The sequence below is a fragment of the Erythrolamprus reginae genome, chromosome 6, assembly GCF_031021105.1.
Source record: "Erythrolamprus reginae isolate rEryReg1 chromosome 6, rEryReg1.hap1, whole genome shotgun sequence".
Lineage (NCBI taxonomy): Eukaryota > Metazoa > Chordata > Lepidosauria > Squamata > Dipsadidae > Erythrolamprus > Erythrolamprus reginae.
This window is the reverse complement of record NC_091955.1, coordinates 65,697,883-65,722,274: the sequence shown is the minus strand read 5'-3', so window position 1 is coordinate 65,722,274 and position 24,392 is coordinate 65,697,883. Positions and strand designations below refer to the sequence as shown.

At 43.0% G+C, this 24,392-nt stretch overlaps 1 protein-coding gene across 4 annotated transcripts in view; it reads left to right on the top strand.

Annotated features, from left to right (window-relative positions):
• The first annotated feature begins 1,048 nt into the window (after window positions 1-1,048).
• MGAT3 (beta-1,4-mannosyl-glycoprotein 4-beta-N-acetylglucosaminyltransferase) overlaps window positions 1,049-24,392 on the top strand; it is a 106,005-nt gene continuing 82,661 nt past the window's right edge. For 2 of the 4 annotated variants that reach the window (XM_070756133.1, XM_070756135.1), the window contains exon 1: window positions 1,049-1,550. The gene's annotated coding sequence lies outside the window, so the exon portion shown is untranslated. Of the gene's footprint in view, window positions 1,551-19,585; window positions 20,048-24,392 lie in introns of those variants that run through there. The other 2 variants (XM_070756132.1, XM_070756134.1) reach the window with 1 other exon arrangement.

The following is a 24,392-nucleotide window of genomic DNA, read 5'->3' as shown; positions in this document are numbered from 1 at the left end:
TCTTCATTATGAGGCAAGAGCTCTAACTGCAGCAGCAGCTGCAGTTAACTGAGTTAACTTGCTTGGGACTGGGGATGGCACTCTCATGGGTATCTGTTCTGTCGGGGTCTCTGGTAGAATCCTACCAAAAATTCACAGGTACAAATTTCAGACACACACACGTTTGAAAATTCAAAACAATATTCTTTATAATGAAAATTCACTTAACCTAAGCCCTCTTTTGGTATAGCAAAGAGCACTCATCTCCAAAAAACCTGGTAATTTATACAAGTCCATTATCAGTTCTGTGATACTTAGCTTGCAGCTGTGAGGCAATTCACTGTCCTTCTTTCACAAAGTGAAACACACTTTGCTCTGGTTTAGTTTCAAAGCGGGGAAAAATCAGCACACAAAAAGTCAGTCAGTAAAGCAGTCACGAAACACAACGAGCAGATAATCCTCCACAATGGCCAAACCCACAGGCTGCTCTTTATAGCAGCCTCACTAATTACCACAGCCCCACCCAACCATAGGTGGCCTCATTTTCTTTGATAATAATCTCTCAGTTGTATGCATCGCTCTCCACATACGTGGCTGTATCATTAACTCTTGTTCTGAATCCAAGGAGGAGCTAGATAATTGATCTCCTTCTGAGCTGTCTGCCACACTCTCCTCTTCCCTGTCACTCATGTCTTCTTGGTCAGAGGAGCCTTCATCAGCAGATTCCACCGGGGGCAAAACAGGCCTGCAGCACATCCACAGTCTCCCCCACATCCACAGTCCTTAGGGCAGGAGCTGGGCTAGAGCTAGCCACAACACTCTCCTCTCACCCACCTTTGAGATTTGGCGGCATAGAAGTCGAATTAAATAAATAAATAAAATAAATAAATACCCGAGGAAGAAAATAGACAAAGAGAAAGGTGTGTTATTTGAAAAGTGGAAAACTGGTTTTTAAAGGTGCAACCCAGATCCACAAATATTGGTATGTTTAGACTTTCAAAAGCTTTTAGCAAAGCTCCTCCCCAAAGGCTTTTGAGTAAGTTTAATGGTTGCAGTTTGAAAGGGAAACGGGATACACAAGTAGGACAGTTCTCTGGTGGGCCCTTGATATTTTGCTGTTCCCTTTTTTGGGTATATTGAAATGGAAGCAATTGCTACATCCCTTTTGTAGAATTGCGCAAGACTATGGGCAGGAAATATTTATTTGATGCTTATTCAGAAGAGGCAAAAGAGGAAGGAACAGCACAACATGAAGAAAACAGCACAGAGCTTTGAGTATACTTTTTAAAAGCACAAGCTTAGAGTCTACGAGAAAGGCAAAAGAAGTGCCTCCTCCTTCATCGATTTTTGAGAACGGTATTGCATCTCTAGAAGGGCATGATAGCTGTGACATGCACACTCAGCCCACAGGTGTTAGTATCAATACTGGACTCTGATATCATAGGGCGGATAAAAAAGGAAGTATCGTTTCAAAATAAAAGCAGTTCCTCTTTGTCTGTCCACCAAGGAAAGTCTCCCAGTCTCTCTCTCTTTCTCTAAATAAAAAGAATTGACATTTTTGAAATTAAAAAGTAAGTATTTATATTTTATACTCTATTTATTTTTCCTAGGTAGTGCTATATTCTTTAGTACAGATTGAGGGACTTGGACTGGGACTTGATTTATTTCTCAGATGCTATTTGAAACGCTGAGGTTATGACTATTCCGTTTTGAATAATTACTTCACGTCTCATTTTGCAGGAAATTATCTGCAACGTTAATCTGTGGTTTTGTGAATTGTATTGTGCTCCCAAAAACCTTACTCCAGCCTTGGAACCTATCTTTTTTAGAAAATTCTGTTCCACCTTGTTTTTCCAGCACTTTGTCAGCATTTTGCAGCTACTTAGATGCTTAACCCTTATTGATGATTGACTTTATGATGTCCTTTACTTTAAACTGTTAAGCAAAGAGTGTTTGCATGTTCTGCATAAAAAACTCCCTCTTTAGCATTTTTAAGGACCTCATTTTTCCTGTAAAGGAGCTGTCAGTTTGGCAACATATTTTTATTAACAATATGAAGGTTTATTCTACCTTTCCTCTAATTCAGGGGTGCAAACTTAATTTCATTGTGGGCCACATGAGGGTTGTGCTTGACCTTAGGGGGCTGGGATGGGCATGCCCAGGGTGGGCACAGCCAGCTTGATGTCACTCATGTCCGGGGATGCCTGTGGTGGCCCGAGTACTCTGCCAGTAACGGGCTCCCGAACTCTGTTTTCGGATGGAACAGCCTCCTGCAACCCTCCATCAGCAATCACAGAGCTCAGTGTGGGGCTGCATGTGGCTCTTATGAGCTCTGTTTTTGGTTAGGACAGCCTCCTGCAACCCTCTGCCAGCAAAAAAAGGAGCATATGGCCCTCCCAAGCTCCATTTTTGCTGGCAGAGGCACTCTGGGCCAATGTTCCCTCTAATTTTTTTTCGGTGTGGGCGGAAAAGTATAGTTTCTGAGAGGCAGTCCCTTTGGGACTGCGCAGCACAGAAGTAAGTAAGTAAGTAAGTAAGTAAGTAAGTAAGTAAGTAAGTAAGTAAGTAAGTAAGTAAGTAAGTAAATAAGTAAATAAATATTTCTCTCTTTTCTCCCCTTTTTGCTTTCATTCCTTTCTCTCTCTCTCTCCCTTCCTCTCCTTTCTTTTCTCTCTCTCTCTTATTTTCTTTCTCTCTCACCCACTCTCTTTCTCTCTCTCTCTTTCTTTCTCTCTCTCTCTTTCTCTCGCTCTTGCTAGCTCTCTCTCTTTCTCTCTCTCTCCCCACTCTTGCTCTCTTTCTTTCTCACTCTTTCTCACTCTTTTTCTCACTCTTTCTCTCTCCCTCTCTTTCTCTCTTGCTCTGTGTCTCTCTTGCTTTCTCTCTCTCTCTTGTTCACTTTCTCTCTCCTCCTTTCTTCTCTCACTCTCTCTTCTCCTTCTCTCTCTCTCTCTCACTTTCTTTCTCTCATACTCTCTCTCTTTCTCTTGCTTACTTTCTCTCTCACTTTCTCTCTCTCTCTTGCTTTCTTTCTCACTCTTTCTCTCTCCCCTCCTTTTTCTCTCTCTCTTTCTCTCTCGTACACCACGCTGGCAACAGAGATAGAGAGAGCAGAGAGCGGAGGGTGGCTTGCCCCTGGATGAGCAGCCCCGCATGGCCCCAGCGCCAGACTCCACCATCGCCTCCAGCCCCATCCGGCTCTGCAGCTAAGAGGCAGCAGCCACGTCCACCCCTTCGCCCTCCCTGGCATCCATGCCACCCACACCTGACCCCATACCACCTACGCCTCCAGGTAATGCGCCCGACCTATACCTGCAGGAACAGGTGGTGGGGCGCCACGAAGGGCCATGCTTGAAGGCCGCCACGGCGCCGCAGTCCCGGATCGCTCGCTTATCTGGCCAGCAAAGCCAGCTGCCCGGGAAAGCAGCGTGCTTTTTAAACACACATTTTTCAAACGCGATGCTTTCCTGCGCCGGTCAGCAAAGGCAGGCAGCCAGCTTTGCTGGCCGGAAAAGCGAGCGATCTGGGACTGCGTGGCTTTGCGCCACTTCAAAAGTTTTGCGCGAGGGGGGTCTTAATGGCTGCGTGCACACACAGCTTAGAGGGAACATTGCTCTGGGGTGGTCCTTTGCTGTTTCTAAGGCGGCTCTTCAGACCAGATCTAAGCACCCCATAGTCCGGAAATGGCCCCCAAGTTCTTGAGTTTGACACCCCAGTTCTCCAGAACTGATCAGAACCTGCTGAAATCTCTGATTAAAATACAGAGAACTAGTATGTACAGTGGTACTTCTACTTACAAACTTAATTTGCTTTGTGATCAAGTTCTTAAGTAGAAGAGTTTGTAAGAAGAAGCAATGTTTCCCATAGGAATCAATGTAAAAGCAAATAATGTGTGTGATTGGGGAAACCACAGACAGGGTGGAGGCCGTTTCCTCCCAGGTGATTCCTAGAGAGGCCCCATGGAGGTTTCTCCCTGCCTTTTCCAGCCCTGCTTCCTCCCAGGAGATTCCTAGAGAGGCCTCATGGAGGCTTCTCCCCACCTTTTCCGGCCTTGTTTCCTTCCATGAGATTCCTAGAGAGGCCCCACAGGAGGCTTCTCCCTGCCTTTTGCAGTTACAGTTTTGGAGCCTTGGGTTTGTAAGTGGAAAATGGTTCTTGAGTAGAGGCAAAAAAATCTTGAACACCCGGTTCTTATCTAGAAAAGTTCGTAAGTAGAGGCGTTCTTAGGTAGAGGCACCACTGTATAATTACTGTTGCAACTGAAAGGATGGGATTGGAAGTTTAAAGTTGCAATACTATCAACAAATATTCCAGAAAGCATTGCATCATAAGAGTTTGCTCTTTGACATCATAAAAATATATAGAACGTTTGACTTTGGAATCAACCTCCTGGTTTCTATCCTTTGTAATCAGGTTAATGTCATATTGCTCTGACAAAAAACCTACAAATTCTTAAATACTTCATTATTTCATTGATTGTTGCTGCCAAGGATTGTTTGAAGTGTTGATCAGCTCTGGTAGGACACACACTCCACTAGCATATAGGACATTTATCAAACTTCGATTAAAGAACCTTCTTGACTTCTACTTCCAAGACTGTTTAGCACAACAAATTGATATTGCTGGTGAGGTTTCCTATCAGTAAAAGCCAAAGAGGGACGTCAGTTCTATTTCAAAAACGTCACTCTTACCATATGTAAACTGTTATGATAATAAAAAGAATATTGTATTGTTTGGTAGATTCTGTGCATCTATGCACACTTCTCTATCAGTTGGTAATTAATGGGTTACTTGTAAAGATAATTGAAGCCAGGCAGTTAGTAACAACATTAATAGAACTTTGTACAAGGAAACAAAGTCTAAATTATACCCATATTTACCGTATTTTTCAGAGTATAAGATGCACCTTTTTCCTCCCTAAAAGAGGCTGATAGTTTGGGTGCATCTTATACTCTGAATGTAGCTTTTTCCCCCAGCCCTAATCAGGTGCTAAGGATGTTCCCCGCTCTTATTGGCTTGCAAGCTCTTTCACTGTTAATCTCTCCGAATAAGGTTTTTTTTAAAAGCCCTAACCAGGGGATAAAATAATGTGCTGAAGCTGACCAGGCTTAGGATGCTAGCCAGATGACTATCTGGTAAGCAGATTCTTTTTCCTATTTTCCTCCCCAAAAATTAAGCTGTGTCTTATATTTTGGTGCGTCCGAAAAATACAGCATACTAAATTTAACTGTGCAAGAAGAATAGAAACATAGAAACATAGAAGACTGATGGCAGAAAAAGACCTCATGATCCATCTAGTCTGCCCTTATACTATTTTTTGTATTTTATCTTAGGATGGATATATGTTTATCCCAGGCATGTTTAAATTCAGTTACTGTGGATTTACCAACCGCATCTGCTGGGTGTTTGTTCCAAGGATCTACTACTCTTTCAGTAAAATAATATTTTCTCATGTTGCTTTTGATCTTTCCCCCAACTAACTTCAGATTGGGTCCCCTTGTTCTTGTGTTCACTTTCCTAAATGAAGCTCTTTTAATATCATTCTAAAAATGATATCGATGAGCTAATTGATAACTAGAGCACCTTTAATTCAACGTCCTCCTCGATCCACAGCTAACATTGGAACACCATCTTTCGGCTGTGGCGAGGAGGACGTTTGCCCAGGTTCGCCTGGTGCATCAGTTGCGGCCCTATTTGGACAGGGAGTCATTGCTCACAGTCGCTCATGCCCTTATCACCTCGAGGTTCGACTACTGCAACGCTCTCTACGTGGGGCTACCTTTGAAAAGTGTTCGGAAACTTCAGATCGTGCAGAATGCGGCCACAAGAGCTATCGTGGGGCTTCCTAGATTCGCCCACGTTTCTACAACACTCCATGGCCTGCACTGGCTGCCGATCAGTTTCCGGTCACAATTCAAAGTGTTGGTAATGACCTTTAAAGCCCTTGATGGTATTGGACCAGAATACCTCCGGAACCACCTTCTACCGCACGAATCCCAGAGGCCGATAAGGTCCAACAGAGTTGGCCTTCTCCGGGTCCCGTCGACCAAACAATGTCGTTTGGCGGGCCCCAGGGGAAGAGCCTTCTCTGTGGCAGCCCCAGCCCTCTGGAATCAACTCCCCCCGGAGATTAGAACGGCCCCCACCCTCCTTGTCTTTCGCAAGTTACTCAAGAGCCACCTATATCACCAGGCATGGGGGAATTAAGACATCTCCCCCAGGCTTTCTTATATTTTATGTTTGGCATGTATGTGTTGTATGGTTTTTAAATTGTTGGGGTTTTTTAATATAATTTTATTATTAGATTTGTTCCATTGTTATACTGTTTTTATTATTGTTGTGAGCCGCCCCGAGTCTTCGGAGAGGGGCAGCATACAAATCTAATCAATTGAATTGAATTGAACACACCAAAGCTTTAACATCATCCACAAACAAGCAATATTGCCTTCAACTGAAAAATGTTACAACATGTTAATTAAAAGCACCAATCCCCCTAAACCAAAAACAAATGATATCTGTTCAAATCATGGTTGTTAAAAACATTATGGGAAAATGTCAAACAATTCAGATTTTGGCAAAGTATGAGTACAGTAGAATAGAATGCTGTGGAAAATGGTTAGCTCTCTTTCATTGCAGTAAAAAAAAATAAATAAACAGAAGATAATATTTCTTGTTAAGTAGGTTGTTATATTCAGTTTGGTATGGCAGATTGTGCATTGAACAAAGGGTTGAACAGATCCCCACTGTAAGCCTCAGGGTTGTGTGCAGATTTTTATAAAACGACCTTTCAGTTACACAACAACAACAAAAATGATTTATTCAGAATGATAAGTATAAAAATATGCATCTTTTTATGCTTTTCCCAGAAGAGCTTATTCCTCAGCTACCATCTTGCTTCTGTTCTTTCTGTTGCTATAAAAGACATGGTGCCTTCTTCTCCTACTTATTGATTAGGATTACATTTCATTGCTTTTCCATTCATGTCATAAACTATAAGTAATCCTCGAATACAAAGAAAACAACATTGAATTGTCAATTTTCTATTTTTGAAGTACTGAGGTCGCCATAACCAGCGATCACCCTGCAGAGCAGCTGGGCTGAGGTTGAAATGTATTGAATTATTTTTTGTGACCTGGGGGTTATTCTGCTTGAACAAATCGTTGCTTTTTCTGCTTAAACAAAGTAAGGCAGAAGCTTTCAGACCATATTGTTTTCTGATCGTCAAGTCCAACAATAATGGCTGGATGCTGCTGGCCTTTTGTTGTACCTCAGTCCCATAATTTTGGTTTATTGGCAAGCTTATCTCACTTGGCCCTGTTGCTAGACGTTCCTGTGAGTTGTGATTTCCAAGAAATTCCTGAAACTCACCACAAGCATGTTTATGCGCTCTTTGCTTGAACCACTGTGGTTTTGATCATTTAAAATCAGGGCATTTAATACTTCTGCACCGTTTTTGGTCCCGACTATTGTTTGCGGCGAAAGGCGGAGTAACACTCGGACACAGAAAGTTTGGGTATAATGGGGTCACTTTATTAAATCATTATCAATTAATTAATTAACCAATTAAATCACGTGACCTGCAGGGGTGCATAAATCAAAATGGGGGCGGAGTCAACTGTCACCAACCTTTTTTGAGCAACTCTCGGGCAAAAGCTCCTTGCCTGGGCATAGGGGAGTGGTATCCTTACACCTGTGCCACGCCCCCATAGCATGTGGGATGGCTCGCTCCTGGTCTCTGGTAAGTCCCAGCCAGCGAGCCCCAGGTGCGGCCCCCTTCCCATACCCAAGTCGGTTGAGCCCTGTAATACGAGAAGGAGGTTGTCCCTCACATCACTAGAGGTGCCCCTAAAGGAGATCACACCGTTGCTGCTTATGCCCATTTCCGCCCCCTTTCTGGGGGGAAACTAGTTGGTGAGTACACCCCCTAACCACACTCCCAACACACAGAGTGGAGTAGGCAAAAAAAACAGCCAATCTTCTGTGACTGCCAAAAATTGCTACTCGGCCCCCCAAGGGGCGACCCATCATATGCACCCTGTAACAGAGGGAGGGTGGGCGGGTGTCTCCGTTTGAGACGCAGAACAAAGAGAAGTGGCACCATGAGCAGTCCCTTTAAATAGGGCACCTCCCCTGCCACTCCTCAGCCAATCGGTACCCCCGCGCACCACAAAGACGTCACTGCGGCCCCTAATGATGATGTGTGGCCGCAGGCTCCGCCCCCAAAATGGCGGCCTCCTTCCCGGCCCATGCCGCAAACACCGCCGGCTCGGTAAGCATGCATGTGCAGTGCCAAAAATCCAGCTTCTGCACATGCGCAGAAGCAAAAAACAAAATGGCGCTGCCTATGGTGCCACCGAGAGAGCCGGCTTGGAGGCATGGCCAGCTGGCCACCGCGGCCAAAAAACAAACAGGTTCAGAGAGCACCAAAGACCCTTCATTTCATCCCTGAGCTACAAATATTCTCCCTTACTGGCAAGGAATACATTGGAGAGGAAGCAGAATCTGTAGACAGATTTTGAAACCATTATTTTATTAGCTTCTGTATCAAGTTACATAATGCTTTCCATATTTTGGCAGACTTATCAGGGCACAGAGTTAATTTCCATACTCCCACCCCATATTCATTTATATTGTTATGTTTCGCAGCTCCTTGAATGGAAAATAAAACTCTGGATTGAACTATTTCTTCTCACTGGCAGCATTCAGCCCTGTTAAGACAACATTCTGCCCGCCACCTTTTCTTTCTTGTAGCAAATACCTCTAAAACAGTAATTCTGAACCTCGACAACTTTAAAATATCTAGACTTCAATTCCCAGGTTACCCAACCAGAGTTAGAATCCTTCATGGACTTGTCTGTCTGTCCTCTCTCTCTCTCTCTCTCTCTCTCTATCTCTCTCTCTCTCTCTCTCTCTCTCTCTCTCTCTCTCTCTCTCTCTCTCTCTCTCTCTCTCTATCTATCTATCTATCTATCTATCTATCTATCTCTATCTCTGTCTGTCTGTCTATCTATCGATCTATATCTATCTATCTATCTATCTATCTATATCTATCTATCTATCCATCCATCCATCCATCCATCCACATCTATCTATCTATCTATCTATCTATCTATCTATCTATCTATCTATCTATCTATCTATCTATCTATCATCTATCTATCTATCTATCTATCTATCTATCTATCTCTATCTCTCTATCTCTCTCTCTATCTATCTATCTATCTATCTATCTATCTATCTATCTATCTATCTATCTATCTATCTATCTATCTATCCAGCCATCCAGCCATCCCTATCTCTCTCTCTCTCTCTCTCTCTCTCTCTCTCTCTCTCTCTCTCTCTCTCTCTCTCTCTCTATCTATCTATCTATCTATCTATCTCTATCAAATTTCTAGGCCACCCTTCTCTAGGGAACTCAGGGCAGCTTACAACATAAAATCAATACAAAATTACAGATAAACCAGAGTTAGAATCCTTCATGGACTTGTCTGTCTGTCCTCTCTCTCTCTCTCTCTCTCTCTCTCTCTCTCTCTCTCTCTCTCTCTCTCTCTCTCTCTCTCTCTCTATCTATCTATCTATCTATCTATCATCTCTCTCTCTCCATTTATCTATCTCTATCAAATTTCTAGGCCACCCTTCTCTAGGGAACTCAGGGCAGCTTACAACATAAAATCAATACAAAATTACAGATAAAATTATACCCCGCCCTAAAACCCAAGACTTAAAAATTCCCAACATTAAACCTATTTATCCAAACACATCTAATCCCAATCATACCATCAGCCGGAGCAATATATCAATGCTTGACAGCCCCAGGCCTGCCAGCAAAGGTGTGGTTTCAAAACTTTATGAAAAGCCAGAAGGGTGAGGGCAGTGAGAATTTCCGTGGGGAGTTGATTCCAAAAGACCGGAGCCAGGATGGGCTGCTGCCCAGACAGGGGAACGCAGTGGGGTAGTGAAAATGGAGCTACACCCCAGAGCACCCAATTTGCACTGAAAGATGTTGAAAGAAAATACATAAGCCACACCCACAGTGTGGTAGTAAAAATTTTGGTAGCTCTTCACTGACCAGAGCTGCCACAGAGAAGGCCCTTCCGATAGACTCTGTCACGCGACAATGCTTGGCTGAAGGGACCTGGGAAAGACCAACTCTGTGGGATCTGATCAGCCGCTGGAATACGTGAGGCAGGATACATGAGACAATTAGGATGACCTAATTGCTTGATATGGTTGAGGATACAGTCCGGCCAGCTCCCACTGACCACTTTAGGCAATTAATCTCCGAGACTGCCTTCTGCTGCACGAATCCCAGCGACCGATTAGGTCCCACAGAGTGGGCCTTCTCCGGGTCCCGTCAACTAAACAATGTCGGTTGGCGGGCCCCAGGGGAAGAGCCTTCTCTGTGGCAGCCCTGACTCTCTGGAACCAGCTCCCCCCAGAGATTAGAACTGCCCCTACCCTCCTTGCCTTTGGTAAACTCCTCAAAACCCACCTTTGTCGTCAGGCATGGGGGAATTGAGATATCTCCCCCGGGCCTATACAATTTATGTATGGTATGTTTGCATGTATGTCTGCTTAATAATGGGGTTTTTAAAATATTTTAAATTGTAAATTATTAGATTTGTTTATTGTGTTGTGAGCCGGCCCGAGTCTATGGAGAGGGGCGGCATACAAATCTAATAAACAAATAAATAAATAAATAAAATAAATTGTGGGTATCGCTCTCCTTTACCTTTGCTAGGATTTGACCTCTATGACCAATTTGGTGTGGGCTGCTGGAAAGATTGTGTGGTTGAGGAACCTAATAATAACCCTGAGGGAACATATATTCAGATGGTGCAATTACAGTATCTCAAGAGTCCTTTAGGGGCCCGGAAAATACTGAGGAACCTCCCAAAGCCATAAAGAACATATTTGGCTATTTCTATAGTTCTTTATCTTATCTACCGGGTGCCTGCTTATCTTATCTGACAAAGTGATAGCAAAGAAAACATATAATTGTCACAGAATTCACTTCGGCTTAGGTGTCTTTATTCAGTTGAACAAACCCATACTGTGTTATTTATTGAGGCAAATATCAGGACTCTGTTTATTTTACTGAGCCACACCTGAACTCTGGCAGAACAACTGGGCGTTTGATATCTGTAGAGACACCTGTCTGTATATCTTATATAGCCATGATGGAGAGCCTATAGCATGTGTGCCACAGTTGGCAGGCGGAGCCCTAGCAGAGGGCACATGAGGCGTTGCCCTATGTCAGCTCCAGGGCTGATATTCGGCCTTCTTTTCCGCCATTTTCGCTCTCCCCAGGTTTCAGGGAAGCATCCTGAAGCCTGGGGATGGTGAAAAACAGCCAAAAGGGCACATGAACCAAAAAAAGTTTGCCATCACTGTTCTATAGGTTTCTTACCAACAGAGGTTTAGATTTTTTTAATGCACTATATTTTTTATTTATCTATCTATCTATCTATCTATCTATCTATCTATCTATCTATCTATCTATCTATCTATCTATCTATCTATCTATCTATCTATCTATTTTACTTATTTACTTATTTACTTATTTACTTATTTACTTATTTACTTATTTACTTATTTACTTATTTACTTATTTACTTATTTACTTATTTACATATTTACATATTTACTTACTTACTTACTTACTTACTTATTTACTTACTTATTTACTTACTTATTTACTTACTTATTTACTTACCTACTTTCTTACTTGCTTACTTGCTTATTTATTTATTTATTTACTTACTTACTTACTTACTTACTTACTTACTTACTTACTTACTTACTTACTTACTTATTTATTTATTTAGTATGCTGCCCCTCTCCGCAGACTCGGGGCGGCTCACAGCAACAGAAAACACTATATAGTACAAATTCAATCATTAGAAAGCTAAAAACCCATAATTTAAAAAACATGCACACAACATACCATACATAAACAGTATAGGCCTGGGGGAATTATCTCAGTTCCCCCCATGCCTGACGGCAGAGGTGGGTTTTAAGGAGTTTACGAAAGGCAAGGAGGGTGGGGGCAGTTCTAATCTCAGGTGGGAGCTGGTTCCAGAGGGGAGGGGCCACCACAGAGAAGGCTCTTCCCCTGGGACCCGCCAAACAACATTGTTTAGTCAACGGGACCCGGAGAAGGCCGACTCTGGGGACCTAATCGGTTGCTGGGATTCGTGCGGCAGAAGGCGGGCCTGGAGATATTCTGGTCCGATGCCATGAAGGGTTTTATGGGTCAAAACCAACACTTTGAATTGTGACCGGAAATTGATCGGCAACCAATGCAGACTGCGGAGTGTTGGTGTAACATGGGCATACCTAGGGAAGCCCATGATTGCTCTCGCAACTGCATTCTGCACGATCTGAAGTTTCCGAACACTTTTCAAATATCTCTGAGGCTTGGTACTCTTTTGGAAGACCACTAGATTAGTGTTTAAAAAACAAGTCTATGCTTCACAGATGGTCGATTTAAACTTGGAAAGGGAACTGCATCCTGCCAGCTGTGTGTTGTTGGTACTGTCACGGTTGTGCGCATCCAAAGCTTTTCACTGCTTCTGCCAACACGTGGTTGTATGTGGCTGTCGTTGTCACTGTTTTTATTACGTGCCAGTGGGTGGGGGAAGCCTTTTGCCTACTGCATTCTGGCTATTGGTAGCCTGCTTCTGGATGCTGCCAACTGTGAAGGACCACACTGGATTCATTGCCAGCACTGCCACTCACTTGCAGCAGTTGTTGAGGATAGAGCTCATTTGTCATTGTCATTGATTTTAAAAGAACTAGCAGGTCACAAATAAACATAATCTGGTGTCATCCTATTGTTTGTACTTCTTAACTTCTGCTGACTGAGCACTGACGCTTCCCGATTTCGACGAGAGGAAATGGCATCTCAGGAAGGATTCAACTGTAGTTCAGGGAATCTTTGTCCAAGTATTTCAAAGCAGGAATAAATTTTTATTTTATTTTATTTTATTTTATTTTATTTTATTTTATTTTATTTTATTTTATTTTATTTTATTTTATTTTATTTTATTTTATTTTATTTTATTTATTTTATTTTATTTATTTATTTTATTTATTTTATTTATTTTATTTATTTTATTTATTTTATTTATTTTATTTATTTTATTTATTTTATTTATTTTATTTATTTTATTTATTTTATTTATTTTATTTATTTATTTTATTTATTTTATTTATTTTATTTATTTTATTTTATTTATTTATTTATTCATTTATTTATGTATTTATTTATTCATTTATTTATTTATTCATTTATTTATTAGATTTGTATGCTGGCCCTCTCCGTGGAGTCAGGGCGGCTAACAACAATAATAAAACAACGTATGACAAATCTAATATTTAAAATAACTAAAAAACCCTTATTATAAAACCAAGCATACACACAAACATACCATGCATAAATTGTATAGGTCTAGGGGGAAAGGAGTATCTCAGTTCCCCCATGCCTGATGACAGAGGTGGGTTTTAAGGAGCTTACGAAAGGCGAGGAGGGTAGGGGCAATTCTGATCTCTGGGGGGAGCTGGTTCCAGAGGGTCGGGGCCGCCACAGAGAAGGCTCTTCTCCTGGGTCCCACCAAACGACATTGTTTAGTCGACGGGACCCGGAGAAGGCCAACTCTGTGGGACCTGACTGGTCGTTGGGATTCGTGCGGCAGAAGGTGGTCCCGGAGATATTCTGGCCAAATTTAATTGGACACACAAAGAATTCCTCTTTGGTGCATACGCTCTCAGTGTACATAAAAGAAAATAATAATAATAATAATAATAATAATAATAATAATAATAATAATAATAATAATATATTAGATTTGTATGCCGCCCCTCTCCGCAGACCCGGAAAAGATGCATTTGTCAAGAATCATGAGGTAAAACACTTAATGATAGTCATAGGGCAGTGGTTCTCAATTATTTTCTGTTACATCTCCCACAGGAAGAAATAAACATTTTGCGTGCCCCAACACTCCGCCATGACAATTGTTTTCAATATTCAGCACGTTTTCACTTGAAAAAAAATCAAGCGGCTTATCAGCGTGATTGGAGTGTAATGTGTTTAAATAATGCCTTAATTTATTTGGCTCCATGCTATCTGCTGCCAACATTTTTAGACCCAGTAAACATACTGGTCTTTCCTGGTCTCCCAATGTAGTCACCACAGTGAAGCCAAGCACTACCTATGCTTCGACATATTTCCTCGTTTTAGATTTCGGGAGACTTACATTTGTCTCATTATATCTCTGTCTCTTCCTTTCTTTTCATCCCTGTTAAATATTTTTCCATGGTATCTCTTAAGGGTTTGTTATCTGCACTTCATATCTTCTGCTCTGTGCTATTGTTTGGTGCAAACCCCCCCCCCTACTCCAGTGATGGCGAGCCTTTTTTTCCTCAGGTGCCAAAAGAGCGTGTGCGCGCGCTATTGTGCATCATAGTTCCCTCTAAACTGAGCAGTGAGCAATCGCTCACTTAAAAATCATCATCAACTCAGAGTTTTCCAAACCTGCCCAGAAGCCGAGAGGGAAAGAGTGAGAGGGAAGGAGAGAGAGAGGAAGAGAGGAAGAGAGAGAAACAGATAGAAAAAAGAGAGGAAGGAAAAGAAAAAGAAAAAGAATGGGAGTAAGGAAGAGAGAAAGAAAATCAAAATCTAGTTTGAAACTAGCTCAACTATTTAAGTGGCATTTTGATATTGATAGAGTTGCCCTATTATGAGCTCACTGTTATAGACACACAGTACAAAACAGGGTGGGGTTTTTATTTATTTATTTGTTTGTTTGTTTGTTTATTTATTATTTCTGTGCCGCCCAGTCCCGAAGGGACTGCCGCTCAGACACTATACTTTTCCACCCCCCCCCCCAAAAAAAAATTAGAGGGAACACTGTTGTGCATGCGTGAGTGCCCACACCCATAATTCAATGCCTGGGAAGGGTGAAAACAGCTTCCTCCATCCCATGGAGGCCCTATGGAGGACAGAAATGGCCTGTTTCCCAACTTCTGGTGGGCCCAGTTGTTGTGTTCCTATGCTAATATGTTGTAAGTAAATAAGTTATGCTAATAGAGTATGCTAATCTACCCTATCTGCATCCTGGCCGCTGATTGGTTAAACCGCAGCCAGGAAATTCGAGCGGCTGTCAAAGCCACGCCTACAGGAAAAAAAACACTTTAAAAGGTGAAACCCAAGCCGCGGTCTTTGTCTTTTGCCGCGAAATTCAAATATACGCTTGTTATTTGTGTTTACCTACACGGACCGATTCCTAATAAAAAGAATCAGGCCACCACGTGTCTTGCAAGTTTGTCCAGATTGAACACCAGTAGGCTCATGTTTCATCACTCCCCCAGGCTCCAAAGGCTTCCCTAGAGCAGGGGGGGATAAAATACCCTCTCCCATCCGCCTGGAGGCTCCCTGGAAGCCAAAAATGCCTTCCCAGAGTATCTGTGCAAGCCAAAAATCAGCTGGCCGGCACACACATGCAAGTTAGAGCTGAGCTAAGGCAACGGTTCACGTGCCAGCTGATATGGCTCCCCGTGCCGCCTGTGGCACCCGTGCTATAGGTTCACCATCACTGCCTACTCCCTGCAGCAAAAAAAGCACAATCCGGCATCCCTCCATGCTTCCCCAAAGGGGCCCGCCCCACTATTTGAGAAACACTGTTAGGGGTCAAATAAGCAATCAGGAAACAATCAAAATTAGTAAAAAAAACTTAAGGATAGAAGCAACAACTTACAGTCATACTGTAGGATTAGGTCCCACAGAGTTGGCCTTCTCCGTCGAATAAACAATGTCATCGGGCGGAACCCAGGGGAAGAACCTTCTCTGTGGTGGCCCCGGCCCTCTGGAATCAACTCCCCCCAGAGATTAGAACTGGCCCCATGCTCCTCGCCTTTCATTAGTTGTTGAAAACTCCCCTTTGTAGCCAGGCATGGGGAAATTGACATATCCCCCAACTATCTTGGTTTGTGTATGGTTTGATTGGATTGTGTGATTATTTTACTATAAGGGTTTTTAAAATTGTTTTTTAAATATTGGATTTGTAGATTGTTTATTATTGTTGTGAGTCGCCCTGAGTCTTCAGAGAGGGGCGGCATACAAATCTAATAAATTATTATTATTATTATTATTATTATTATTATTATTATTATTATTATTATTATACAATCATAAGTGGGAGGAGATGGGGGATAGGAATGATGGAAAGAAAACTAGTAGTAATAGTAGTGCAGACTTAGTAATTAGTTTGACAGTGTTTAGGGAATTATTTATTTAGCAGAGTGTTGGCATTTGGGAAAAACACTGTTCTTGTGTCTAATTCTTCTTATGCAGTGCTCTATAGTGACATTTTGAGGGTAGGAGTTGAAACAGCTTATGGATGACTTCAACTCCCAGAATTCCCAACCAGCTTTGCTTATTTTAGCTTTGCTGGCTGGGGAATTCTGGGAGTTGAAGTCATCCAGGCTTGAAGTTGCCCAGATTGGAGACCCCCTGTTTCAAAGGACACTTGAGGATAGAGCAGGGATGTTTCTAAAAGGAAGTCTGCATCAAAAACAGAAGCACATGTGGAACAGCCCTGTGGGAAAGGAGTTGTTTTCTCTCCAGGGATGTCACAAGCAAAGTTCCACTTCCACCCTAAGACTTTCCCATTGGCTTTTCAGACAGCATTCTTACGTGGTTGTGGGATCACCCACAATGACTGGGTCAAGAGGGTTATTTTCACAGTGATGTCAAGTTATGCAGTTTGAGAATAGCCTGTGCGTGTGGAGGACACACTGTTTACATTACATTCCTACAATCAATTTTGTAGGGAAAACGTTTGGATTCTCAGCTCAGATAGGAAAAGAGGCAGATTTATCACCCTGAGAAACAGGAATAGGAATCCCTCAAACATATCTCTCATCTATCTATCTATCTATCTATCTATCTATCTATCTATCTATCTATCTATCTATCTATCTATCTATCTACTATCTATCTACCATCTATCTATCTATCTATCTATCTATCTATCTATCTATCTATCTATCTATCTATCATCTATCTATCTATCTATCTACCTACCTACCTACCTATCTACTATCTATCTATCTACTATTTATCTACTATCTATCTATCTATCTATCTATCTATCTATCTATCTATCTATCTACCATCTCTCTATCTATCTCTCTATCTATCATCTATCTATCTATCTATCTATCTATCTATAATCTCTCTATCTATCATCTATCTATCTATCTATCATCTATCTATCTATCTATCTATCTATCTATCTATCTATCTATCTACTATCTATCTATCATTATCTATCTACTATCTATCTATCTATCTATCTATCTATCTATCTATCTATCTACCATCTCTCTATCTATCATCTATGTATCTATCTATCTATCATCTATCTATCATCTATCTATCTATCTATCTATCTATCATCTATCTATCTATCATCTATCTATCATCTATCTATCTATCTATCTATCTACTATCTATCTCTCTATCTCTCTATCATCTCTCTCTCTATCTATCTGTCATCTATCTGTCTATCTATCTACTATCTATTTATCTATCTACTATCTATCTATCTATCTATCATCTATCTATCTATCTATCTATCTATCATCTATCTATCTATCTATCTATCTATCTATCTATCTATCTATCTATCTATCTATCTAACCATCCATCCATCCATCCATCCATCTATCCATCTATCCATCCATCCATCCATGTTCAGATTGGTAGTATACAAAGATGTAACAATATTTATATGCATGATACCAGTAAAAGAGAAACATTAGGACAGGGGACGGAAGGCACTCTGGTGCACTTACGCACGCCCCTTACTGACCTCTTAGGAATCGGGAGAGGTCAACAGTGGATAATCTAAGGGTAAAGTTTTGGGGGTTAGGTGATGATACTACAGAGTCTGGTAGTGAGTTCCATGCATCAACTACTCAGTTACTAAAGTCCTATTTCCTTGCAGTCGAGTTTGGAGCGGTTTACTTTAAGTCTGTATCTGTTGTGTGCTCGTGCGTTGTTGTGGTTGAAGTTGAAGTAGTTTGTGGTTTCCGGAATGCCGGAAACCCATGTCTGTATTTTGACATTCAGTGGAGTCCCCGTCCTGCCCCATTTCATTGAGCCCCATGCGTCTATTGAGATTCAAAGGAATTCGAAACCTCCGCGTTTCTGACTTTGGCGGCCAAGGCAGCCTCTCCTTTACATTGCCCCTTTCAAGGTATTGGGGTGGGGGAGGCAGAATCTTGACCTCCCTTCCTTTGCTCTTGTGTGTGTGTGTATATTGGCTTGTTTAACTCCTTCCAAAGCAGTTGCCCACTTCAGACCTTCTTGAGAGTCCACCAGTCAAGTCTCCTCCTTCTAACCCCCCCACCTTTATTTATTTTTATTTTATTTATTTGTTTTGTCAAGTACATATTGGAGGTATGTAACGATATAATATTTATATACATGATAAAAAGAAAAAAAGAAAAAAATATTAGATATTATAATATTCATATACATGACACTAGTAAAAAAATATAAAGAAACATTAGGACAAGGGATGGAAGGCACTTTGGTGCACTTATGCACACCCCTTACTGACCTCTTAGGAATCGGGAGAGGTCAACAGTGGATAGTCTAAGGGTAAGGTTTTGGGGGTAAGGTGACCATACTACAGAGTCAGGTAGTGAGTTCCATGCATCAGCTACTCGGTTACTAAAGTCGTATTTCCTTGCAGTCGAGTTTGGAACGCTTTCCATTAAGTTTGTATCTGTTGTGTGCTCCTGTGTTGTTGTGGTTGAAGCTGAAGTCGTCGCTGACAGGAAGGACAGTTTAGCAGATGATTTCATGGGCTATGCTCAGATCGTGTTTAAGACGACGTAGTTCCAAGCTTTCTAAACCTAGGGTTGTAAATCTAGCTCCCCTCTCCTCTCGGGCGGCGTCTGACCACAAGGCGTTCCTTTGTATTCCTTTTCCAATGCGGAGGTAGAGCAGGAGAGCGGAAAAAAAAGAGAGGAGGCGGCCAAGCCTCGAGTAAAAATCCGTCCAAATCTGACCCACGTTCCTTCTTGGGAAGCGAGAGGGGGGCGGCTTCCCAGATTAAAGGCGGGGAGGGGATGGAGGGGGGGGGGGGCTAACCTGCCCGTCTCTCTCTCCCGACGGCCAGAATGATGCTCGGATGACTTAATCGCCCTCCCTTCCGATTCCCCCGGGGCTGTTGCGCGTTGCGTCTGGAGGCGCGCGCGCGTGTGTGAAAGGACAATCGGGATATTTTTAAACCCGGAGAAGGGCGGGAGGTGGTGGGAAAGCGCCTCGGGGAGGGAGGGGGCGCGATCGAGAGAGAGGTGGGCAGCGGTGGGGGGGGGGGGGCGGGAGCGGCGGAAGAGAGAAAGGGAGGTGTGTGGGGAGGGGGCTCCTCTCGCACGCACGCCCGGCTTTGAGTGACTGCCGCAGTTTTTTTTTTTTTTAAGGCGGCCGGCTGGACCCGCCACAGCCGAGGGGTGCGTGTGTATTTGTGTGTGTGTAAATCGAAGCCCCCCCCCCCCCAATCGCCGCTTTTCTCTATCCCGTTAGCACCGGGCTCCCTGCTTTGGATGGTGCAAAGGCTTCCAGGAGGAGGAGACTGGGAGGAGCTTCGATCCACATTATCAGCGTTATCCTCGGTTGTCGGCATTGGCGTGAGGAGATTTTTGGTTTATTTTTATTTATTTTTTTCCTTGCGGGATCTCTCTCCCACACACAACACACATACACACTTCGATCGGCTGCGATCTCCGCACCCCCGTTTTGTTGTTGGATTGCGCCCCCCCCCCTCCTCCACCCCTGCAGAGGCTGCTGCTGCTGCCGCCGGGGCGGAGGGCGGGAGGCGGCGGGCTCTCAACCCGGGGCGAGAGCCATGCCGGGGGGCGGCCGCCGTTGCCAGGCTCGGGAATGGGGCGAGACGTCGCCGGGGATCCCCGCATCTCTCCACCGGGGGCCCGGGAGGCAGAGGAGTCGCCGCCGCCGCCGCCGATGCTGCTGCTGAAAGACGACGGGCGATGGGTGAGTGCGAGAAGGCTCAGCGTATCCCCCCCCCCCCGCTGCTAATCCCAGCCTTGCCCCCTTATTCCCCCCCCGGATCCTTTTTCTGACTCCTTCCTGCCCCTCGTCTCCCCCCCTCCTGTCACCTTTGCCGACCTCCTTTCATCCATTTCTCTCCCCCCCCCTTTTGTCTTCTGTCTCCATCTCATGCCTTAGCCCCCCCCATTCGGGCCTTCCCTGGCGCCCCCCCCCCGCTGCCTTCCTTCCCTTGCCCTCTTCCTTAAGAGCCCCCCTCCTTCCTAGCGATGCCATCCCGAGTCTTCGGAGAGGGGTGGCATACAAATCTAATAAATTATTATTATTATTATTATTATTATTATTATCATCATCATCATCATCATCATCATCATCATCATCATCATCATCATCATCCCCACCTCCTTTGTGTTTTGGTTGTAGGAAAGGGATGGAGATAGGCAGCTTCCTGGGTGAAGGAGAGTCCTGGAGGTTTATTTTGTTTATTTATTTATTTTGTCACATACTTTTTGGTGGTATACAAAGATATGATAATATTTATATACATGATGATGATGATGATGATGATGATGATGATGATGATGATGATAATAATAATAATAATAATAGAATAGAATTTTATTGGCCAAGTGTGATTGAACACACAAGCAACTTGTCTTGGTGCACAACAACAACAACAACAACAATAATAATAACAATTATAATAATAGTATATTAGATTTGTATGCTGCCCCTCTCCAAGGACTCGGGGCGGCTCACAACAATAGTAAAATACAATCAACAGTGGTACAAACCTAATACAGTATTAGTAAAAACTAAAGTTAAAACCCCTTAATATTAAAAAACAATCAATATTACCCAATCATACTATTCTCAAGTGCTATAAGCAACAATGGGGGGGGGGAATTAGTCCCCCCATGTCTGGCAACATAAGTGGGTCCTTAAAAATCTTGCGGAAGATGGGGAGGGTGGGGGCAATTCAAATTTCCGGGGGGGGGAGCCAATTCCAGAGGGTCGGGGCCACCACAGAGAAGGCTCTTCCCCTGGGTCCCGCCAAACGGCATTGTTTAGTCAACAGGACCCAGAGAAGGCCAACTCTGTGGGACCTAATAAAAGACTAGTAAAAGAGAAACATTAGGACAGGGGACGGAAGGCACTCTGGTGCATTTATGCACCAGATACCCGAGGCCCAGGGAAAGTGGATTTTTGCTCCAAATTGGCCAGGTCTAAGTTGAAGCTTAGGCATTTTTGGAAGATGTGGGAGCTCTTTACCTGCCTTTCTTCTTACTTGGGACTTTCCCTAAATGGATGGGAGGGCCTTTGTGGCCTTGTTGGCCAAGAATAAGTGGGGATTTTGCCCCATTTTTCATTCCAAAGATGCCAAGTGAAGGAAGCTATAGCAATAGCATTCAATGATTGAATGTATGGTGCCTGATGGGATGAATGCTTGATCGATTAATTTTAAGTATGGGGATTTTTAAGGTTGTAATTTTCATCAAGATTTCTAACATGTTTTTACAATTAGGTTTGGCTGTGAGATGCCCTGAGCCTCAGGAGAAAGGCAGCACAGAAATAGAATAGAATAGAACAAACACATACATGAACAAATAAATTTAGACTTATATACTGCTTCATAGTGCTTTTGCAACCCTCTCTAAGCGGTTTACAGAATCAGCATCTTGCCTCCAACAATCTGGGTCCTCATTTTACCCACCTCCAATGGATGGAAGGCTGAGTCAACTTTGAGCCTGGGGTGAGATTTGAACTGCTGAACTACAGCTAGAGATCTACTGAAGAACACTCCCCCCTTTCCTTTTCCTATCGGTATTTAACAACCAAAACAGTTGTGTATGCATGTGCCTGTGATAACATCTCCAAATCTCCAGATGATCCCCGATTTCCCTGCAGCTGCCTGGCTAGTCAAGGCAGGCAGAATTTGCAAACTTCCGTGAACTGGGAAGCCAAGGTGGGTTACCAAACCTCCTGTGCTTTGCCTTCTCCCCATCTAGAAAGACACAACCTCCAAGGAAGGTTGCCCATCATTGCTGCAGGAAGGGCCTGTTTGTTCCTGGCTTCCTTCTGCCAGGATGCCACTCGTGGTGCACTTGTGTCCAGTCTGCAGTATTTGGTAGGCAGCAAATGAATGTTCAGAGACCGTTCAAGCCCAGAAATGGTATAGAATAAACAGGCGGGGGCTGTTCTCTCCTATCCACTTACCTGTTTCTTAGCTTAATTTTTAAAAACCAGGGGCAGTGTTTAATAGCCAGGCTTATGCAGAGGTGGGCTGCCAAGGTGGAACGGTGACGTGTGCTCGCCCCCGTGGCTCTGAGTGCTAGCGGAGTCCAGCACAATTCTGCTATTGCACCTGGGCAGGTAGCGAAATTGCGCGCGGACACACAGGTGTAGCCCAGGTGCAGTAGCAGAATTGCGCTGGATTCCGCTAGCACTCAGAGCCACGGGGGCGAGCACACGTCACCGTTCCACCTTAGCAGCCCACCTCCAGGTTTATGTGTCTTTCCTGGTCTATAGGGTCATTGGTAATGCTTTAGAGGTGGCTTGCTTGACCGCTCTGTCTATTTTTTTTATTAGTATCTGTCATATGGTAGAATGGATGGGTTCCGTGCTGCATTCATTTAAGGACCAGTTAATGTGTGGTAGGTTGAGGTCTCCGAGGAAGATAATGGGGTATGGGCAGTTGTTTGCCCACGTTAGTAATGTGGATAATTTGTTTGCATGTTCAGTGTCGTAGTCCGGGGTTCTGTAGCAGAGTAAGAAGCGAATTGTGGTATTTAGGGATAAATCACAGACAATAGTTTCAGGTACCAATAAATCCTGTGCAACTTTGAGGATTTTTAGGTTCAGCGATTTTTTGTAGAATATAGCTACTCCGCCTCCTCTGCGGGATTCACGGTCTGAGCGGAAAACATGGTAGTTTTTTGATGTGATAATGGAGTCTGGGTACGAAACCTTTAGTCATGTTTCGCATATAAAAATTATATCGAAGTTGGAAGTGTCAAGTAGAAGGAGGAATTCAGACATCTTGTTGACTAAACTTCTAGCATTTAATAGTTTACATTTGAGATTGGTCTTGTGTTGGGGATTGGTTTTGGGGTGGTTAGAGGAAGTAAGGGGCACGCTTTCCTATTCTTTGTTTGGGGTGGTAGGGATGTCCATTTGTTGTTTTGGGATGGTGATTGTTTGCACTAACATAGCAAAGATACTGCAGTCAGAGAGCTGAGTGTGTGCTGCAGCTATATAGACTTATTTAGGCAGCAGGGAGAAAGAGAGGCCAAACAAGGAGGAGGGAGAGAGAGAGAGAGAAAAAAAATGGACTACTTGTTTTCTTCTGGGACATTTTGTGGAAGTAATTGAACGGGTCCAAAGACGGACTACAAAAAATGGTGGAAGGTCTTCAGCATAAAACGTATCAGGAAAGACTTCATGAACTCAATCTGTATAGTCTGGAGGAGAGAAGGAAAAGGGGGGACATGATCGAAACTTTTAAATATGTTAAAGGGTTAAATAAGGTTCAGGAGGGAAGCGTTTTTAATAGGAAAGTGAACACAAGAACAAGGAAGCGCAATCTGAGGTTAGTTGGGGGAAAGATCAGAAGCAACGTGAGATTTTCTGTTTCTATGTACAGTAATTGGAGTCGCATTGAAAATAGCCTTTTATCATCTCATGAAAGCCTAGCAAAACTTTTAAGAATAGCTCAAAAATAAATAAACGATTAGCAGAGTTGTCCAGATAATTTGTATTGTATGTTCCTAGTCCTTCACATAGTTCTTTCAGTTGTCTTAAAAGCAGCTCCAGGAACTAGATTACTATTATTTCCATATAATAGATGAGAGTTGAGGTTGGTGGTGACATGCCTAAGGGAGATAATGAGTTCATGACAGTTTTGTACCAGGACTTTGCTTGACAAATGTCTGACAGATTTTGCCAATCAGTCACTTTTCAGACTGCTAGGCTAGCAATTTACAGAATAACCTACACATCTGGAAAGCTTTATGCTAAAGAAAGCCTATTTCTGGGTTGGTTTCCGAGTTGATATATCTCATAGAAATCAGTTATTAATGACTAGGATACAACTATTCAAACAACACTTTAAAAACATCAGTGAGAGTGATAATAGCAAATAAAATACATTTATTTATGACGATGTTAGATTGAAACATATGCCAGTTAGCACTTGATAGTTCAAACATCACGTGATGACTGTATAAATCAGGGGTAGGTAAAGTTGGCTCTTCTATAATTTGTGGACTTCAACACCCAGAATTCCTGAGCTTATCTTGCTAGCTCAGGAATTCTGGGAGTTGAAGTCCAC